At 39.9% G+C, this 6,568-nt stretch overlaps 1 pseudogene; it reads right to left on the minus strand.

The window, feature by feature from the left end:
• Positions 1–600: 600 nt before the first annotated feature.
• On the minus strand, positions 601–5,138 carry LOC127488356 (zinc finger protein 84-like; annotated as a pseudogene).
• Positions 5,139–6,568: the final 1,430 nt, after the last annotated feature.

A 6,568-nucleotide genomic window follows, 5' to 3' on the forward strand; every position in this document is an offset into this window, starting at 1 on the left:
CAAAAACTGCAGTCATTTTTAGCAGACACAAAAAATCCAACCATTTGGGACGTCCCTGAATCATCAGCTTCAACTGGGGGGTGCTGAAAGGAAAGTTTTATTTATTGGTGATAAGTAAAGGAGAAAATGGCAAGGTGTAGTTCCCTAAAGAAACTACTTCCCTGAGAAGCAGTTTTCCAGGACTCTGATAGCAAGGTTCAGGGAGTTTCAGTGTACAGAAAAGGGGTGAGATCTTTGTGATTGTAACCTACATTCAGGATGGAGGAAGAGAGAAGCAGTAGGGCCCCTCTTATTCAAGCCAAACATAGCTTCATACACTGTGTTGGAAGCTTTGGCTCAGAACTATAGCACCTTTCCTTTGGTTGACTGATGCTCTGTTCCCTTTGACTACCGTGGTAGCAAGACCAGCCTCCACGGAATAATCTATGAAAAGTGAACTCTAAGGAGTAAACACTTTCAGAATATCTGTCCCTTTTCCTACATTCCATACCAATGTCTATATTACACATTCTAGGGTACAATGAATGTACTGTGTAATTTAAAAAATGAGTACAGATAACTTAAATTTCATTTTTCTTTATTATTTATTTGTTAGGCAGAGTTACAAAGAGAGACAAAGGGAGTGGGGAGAAGGAAAGGGGATACACACACACACACACATAGTGGACTGAGAAGGCCATGCCAAGATGGCCCTGGTGAGAGCTTTAGTTATTCAGGAAATGGTGGTGGAACCCACCTAGCAAAGGATCTGGCCTAGCAACAGGCAGTAATTGGTTATGGCATAAACCGACCCTTGCTTGGATTGGCTGCCTTGGCTATATAAGCTGCTGCACTAACTGAAATAAACGATTCTGTGAGCTGCTCACCTCTAACCCACTTTCACCCAACTCCCAGTGTCTGTGTCATGATTCCATGCCTCTAGCCCCCACCACACCTCTCCTCTCAGAATGAATCCACAGCAACATAGATACATAGATATAGAAAGATAATCTTCTATCCACAAGTTTACAACCCAAGTGGTCACAAAGGTCAGATGTGAGCCAACCCAATGCTAGGATAAAGAAACTTCTTCCATGTCTCCCATGTAGTAGCAAGAACCCAAGGATTTGGGACATCTTTTGCAGCTATCCCAGGCACATTAGCAGGAAGCTGGAGGGGAAGTAGAATAGCCAGGATTTTAACTAATGCCAATATGGGATACTGGTGCTACAGATGTCTGCTTGCCACAACACAGACCCCTAAATCTTTTTGAGGACTCACACACTTCAGCTCATTTGTGAAAGCAAGAACTCTGTAAGGGCTATTAGAAAAATTTGCAAATTCATCTGGAAATATTACACAGCACATCTTTGCAAAGTTGTGGAACAAAACAGAGTAATCTCACTTCTCAAAATTATGGCAGAATTACTATAGACCTAGAAAACAGACATTAAGCATAAGTCTACTAGGGATGGACATTTGGTACATCATGTAACATGTTGTTTGGATTTACCACATCCCATATTGCAGTGGCTATGGTTGGATTCTAGTTTAGCAATCAAACTCACCATCCTGATACTATGGGATTCATCAAATGATAGCTCAAGTGACTAGATGCCAGCTACATATGTGGGAGGACTAGACTGAGTTCCTGGCTTCAGGCTTTGATCTGTTTCAGCCCTGGGTGCTGTATGAATTGTAAATCAGTGGATGGGAGATCACACACTTTCTCAATCTGTCTCTGCTCCTCAACCAAGTGAAAAAGAACTAATTGGACAATAAATTATTTTAGCCTCAAGAAATATATTCAAAAACAGATGAAGAGGGTAAAAAGCTTAATAGTATCTCTTAAGGAATATTCAATAGAAATTCATAGGAAAGAGTAATTTTTTAAAGTTTTTTTTTATTTGAAAGTCAGAGTTACACAGAGAGAGGAGAGGCAGAGAGAAAGCTCTTCCATCCACTGGATCACTCTCCAGTTGGCCACAACAGCCAGAGCTGTGCTGATCCAAAGCCATGAGCCAGGAGCTTCCTCCAGGTCTTCCCACATGGGTGCAGGGGCCCAAGGACTTGGGCCAACTTCTGCTTTCCAAGGCCATAGCAGAGAGCTGGATCAGAAGTGGAGCAGACAAGACTTGAACCGCGCCCATATGTGATGCTGTACTTCAGGCAGCAGCTTCACTGCAACAGGACCGGCCCAAAAAGAGTAATGTTTAAACAGGAATTCTCTGCAAAGATTTTCATCCTCATAGATATACATAATAGAAAATAGAGAAAGGAAACAATGAATGTGGAGTTCTGATTTAAAGGAATAAGAATCTAGTTGAAAGATTGATGAAACAGCACATTTTTGTTCAAATACCATTTTAGAAATAATTAACCCCTGCACCTAAAATCTGAACCAAATCACTTCAGTGAAAACATGGATTTAACATCTGCATGTGAACTGTTGTTTCTAACACATATAAGAAGCTATAAGTTCTTTGTATAATGTTTGTCACAAAGATCTAACAATTTCTCCTAACCTGAAAAAAATTAACTAATATTCATCTGAAAAAGGAAAGGAAACTCATAAATAAAACAAGATTACTTATGACATCAAACCACTATGAAGGACCTAAAAGACAAAATAAAAAAACCAAATCGACAAGATTGGAAAGATAACCTATACCATGTGGTCTTAGAAATGAAAGCTGCATTCACATTGCCAGACATCAGGGACTTCCTGGATGAGATTCTGTCCATTGGACTGCAGGAGGAGAAGCCTACAAGCTGGTGAGGAAATACAATGAAGCAGCCACAAGGCTGGGCCAACCCTGAAAACTGCTATGTTTACTGAGGTGATGGCAGTTTCTAGGTGGTGATGGCTTCCAGCACTATCATGATGGAGGTCTTGCTAGAGGTAACCAAGGAGGCTTTCAGAACCAAGGTGGAGACAGTGGTGCAGGAGATGACTACCAAGGAGTTCTCCACCTCAGTGCAGGTAATGAATACAACAAGACATGCAGGGTTAACAACAGCCAGTGTAACAAGAAATCCAAAAATTGAGGCTGTTACAACTTGGATCCCTAGAAACTGTCAATATCATGGCAGCTGCAGCTACCACACAGACATAGTCCTATTCAGACACCATCAGGGGCAGCAGTAACAGCAGGAACAACAGCATCCTTGGCTGTAGTGCCAATACCAACTACCCTGTCACCAGCCACAGCCTTCCAAAACCATTACAGCCAGGTAAACTACAATCAATATGAATTTCATGATGTGCAATGAGGGTTGAATTATGGCTTTTTGAGTAATTACATGCATAAAATTTCTCCTCATGTGAATTCTCCTATGTTTGAAGAGGTGTGATTTACATGAAAAACGTTTTCTACATTTGTTATAATCATAAGGTTCTCCCTTTTGTGACTGGGAGGAAAATTCCATGAATTATCTGATGTCTTAGGAGTTAAAACTGATAACAAAATGCTTTCCACAATCATTACATTCATGAGGTTTCTCCCTTGTGTGAATTATCTGATGAAGAATTCTGACTTACAGCCAAAGGATTTTGCATAGTCATTACATATAGGATACTCCCCTATCTGAGTTTGGACTTCTGGACAAAGGCTTTTACAACGGTGATTACATTTATAAGGTTTCTCCCCTGTGTGAATTCTCTGACATGTTCTGAGGTCTGACTTCTGGCCAAGGCTTTTCCAGTCATTACATTCATAAGGTTTCTGAACGTGTAAATTCTCTGACATATGATGTATTGTGATTTACTGGCAAAGGATTTTCCACAGTCATTGCATTCATAAATTTCTTGCTTGTGTGAATTCTTCGATATTTGAAGAGTTGTGACTTACTAGCAAAGGCTTTTCCAGTCATTACATTCATAATGATACTCTCCTGTGTGAATTCCATGATGCCTTATAAGTCTTGCTTTCTGGCCAAAGGCTTTTCCACAGTAACTACATTCATAAGGTTTCTCCCCTGTGTGAACTCTCTGATGTCTGAAGAGTTGTGTCTTAGTAGCAAAGGCTTTTCCACAGTCACTACATTCATGAGGTTTCTCACCAGTGTGAATTCTCTGATGTCTTAAGAGTGGTGACTTACTAGCAAAGGCTTTTCCACAGTCATTACATTCATAAGGTTTCTCCCCTGTGTGAGTTCTCTGATGATCATTGAGTAGTGATTTACGGCCAAAGGCTTTTCCACAGTGATTACATTCTTAAGGTTTCTCCCCTGTGTGAATTCTCTGATGCATTATCAGGCTTGACTAATAGCCAAAGGCTTTTCCACAGTCATTACGTTCATAAGGTTTCTCCCTTGTGTGAATTCTCTGATGTTTGATGAGCTCTACTTTTGGCCAAAGTTTTTCCACAGTCACTACCTTCATAATGATACTCCTTTTTGTGAATTCTCTGATGCGTTATGAGGTTTGATTTCTGGCCAAAGGCTTTTCCACAGTCATTACATTCATAAGGTTTCTCCCCTGTGTGAATTCTCTGATGCATATTGAGGTTTGATTTCTGGCCAAAGGCTTTTCCACAGTCACTACATTCATAAGGTTTCTGCCCTGTGTGAATTCTCTGATGCATATTGAGGTTTGATTTCTGGCCAAAGGCTTTTCCACAGTCACTGCATTCATAAGGTTTCTCCCCTGTGTGAGTTCTCTGATGTGTGATGAGTTGTGACTTAACAGCAAAGGCTTTTCCACAGTCATTGCATTCATAAGGTTTCTCACCCGTGTGAATTCTCCGGTGTGTTATGAGGCTTGACTTATGGCGAAAGGCTTTTCCACAGTCACTACATTCATGAGATTTCTCCCCTTTGTGGATTCTATGATGTGTTATGAGGTTTGTCTTCTGGTCAAAGGCTTTTCCACAGTCATTACATTTATGAGGTTTCACCTCTGTGTGAATTTTCTGATGTATGGTGAGGTCTGATTTCTGGAAAGAAGCTTCTCCATGCTCACTATTTCTCTTTTTGATAATCAGTTTTGGACTACAGCTTGAACTTAAATTAAGTGTTTTTCTTAATTCAGCTCTCTTGGGAATTGATATCTTCTTATTTTTCATTACATTCTGATTCAGATTTTTGTCCTGACTTTCCTGGTTGATCCTAGTCAGGTCATCCCCTTTTATGGAAACTGAAAAGAAAAAAATAACCATGTCACTGAATCACATATAACTTTCTTCTAGCATATTCATGTAAAGGGAATGAAGTTACTTGTTATCCAAGTGGAATAAGATTTTAACAAAATCTGTACAATATACTAATTTATGACCATTATATTGTTTTTTTCTCCCTAATACATGGATATATTAATTTGTACCAATACACATCCCAAAGTTCATCATAACCTTGTTTACTGATTTTTTTTTTTTTCAAGTATGGCAGAATGGGTTTTGTGGCAACATGTGTTAAGTCACTGCTTGGGATGCCTGCATCCAAAACCAGTGCAAGTTTCAGCCCCGGCTACTCTGCTTCCAATACATCTGCTTATGTGAACTGGAAGGCAGCAAAAGATGGTTCATGTACTTGATCCCCTGTAATACATCAGAGAGAACTAGAGGAATGCCAGGCTTTTGGCTTCAGACTTGTCACACTTAATTGTTGTAGGCATCTGACGATTGAGCTAATAGAAAATCTCTCCTCTCACTGACTTTTTGGTGAACACAAAGATGATACAAGTATATGTGATTTTAAAGAGTGGACAAATATTTAGTAAAAATATTTATCCACTGTCTAGCAACCAAGTTTTCCCTGTCCTTTTTTTTCCAGATTATTTTTATAAAAACTGTGTTTTGTGTTTCTCTGATTTGCAAGTATAAATATGGGAAATTTTTACTAGATCATTTACTTGAAGGTGGAAAAGAGTGAAATACATCTGTACTCTAAGCAGGAGCACATTTAAGGGACAAGATTTGAATCTATGGCCATCTCATGTTCATTCTTTACAGGAAAATGGTTTTTGTGGGATTTTTCAAATGAAAAACTTTCATCTGCACTCTGTAACAGCAGCCTCCTATTCCTAAGGAAACCCGACATCTTCAGCTTCTCAGAACTACAACAGGTGCAGAAAAGTCCCAATGTACCATCTTGGGTATATACTTCTTACCAGTTTATGGAATTGTCTCTGCAACCCAGGTGTGTTTACTTTTTTAAAAAAGTGTTTTCTAGTTCATTCTGAAATTACCATTCCTAGTTATCTCCGCTCAATTCTTTCTATAAACACTCCTCTGTGGTAATTTGTGTTTCTAAGGCTTTTGAACAGTTTTCTCATATTTTCATAGAAGACTTTACTTCCTATGCCTTTCATATCTGTTTGTTTTTCAATGGTACTGAAAAATTAGAAAATTCATACATTAAGCTCTACTCTTTAACAAATATGAAACCATGAGGTTACTTGACCTTGGGACTCAGAGACACAGAGAGAAAGGTCTTCCTTTGCCATTGGTTCACCCTCCAATGGCCACCGCGGCCGGCGCACCGCACTGATCCGATGGCAGGAGCCAGGTGCTTCTCCTGGTCTCCCATGGGGTGCAGGGCCCAAGCACTTGGGCCATCCTCCACTGCACTCCCTGGCCACAGCAGAGAG

The sequence above is a fragment of the Oryctolagus cuniculus genome, chromosome 21, assembly GCF_964237555.1.
Source record: "Oryctolagus cuniculus chromosome 21, mOryCun1.1, whole genome shotgun sequence".
In the NCBI taxonomy this organism is placed as follows: Eukaryota; Metazoa; Chordata; class Mammalia; order Lagomorpha; family Leporidae; genus Oryctolagus; species Oryctolagus cuniculus.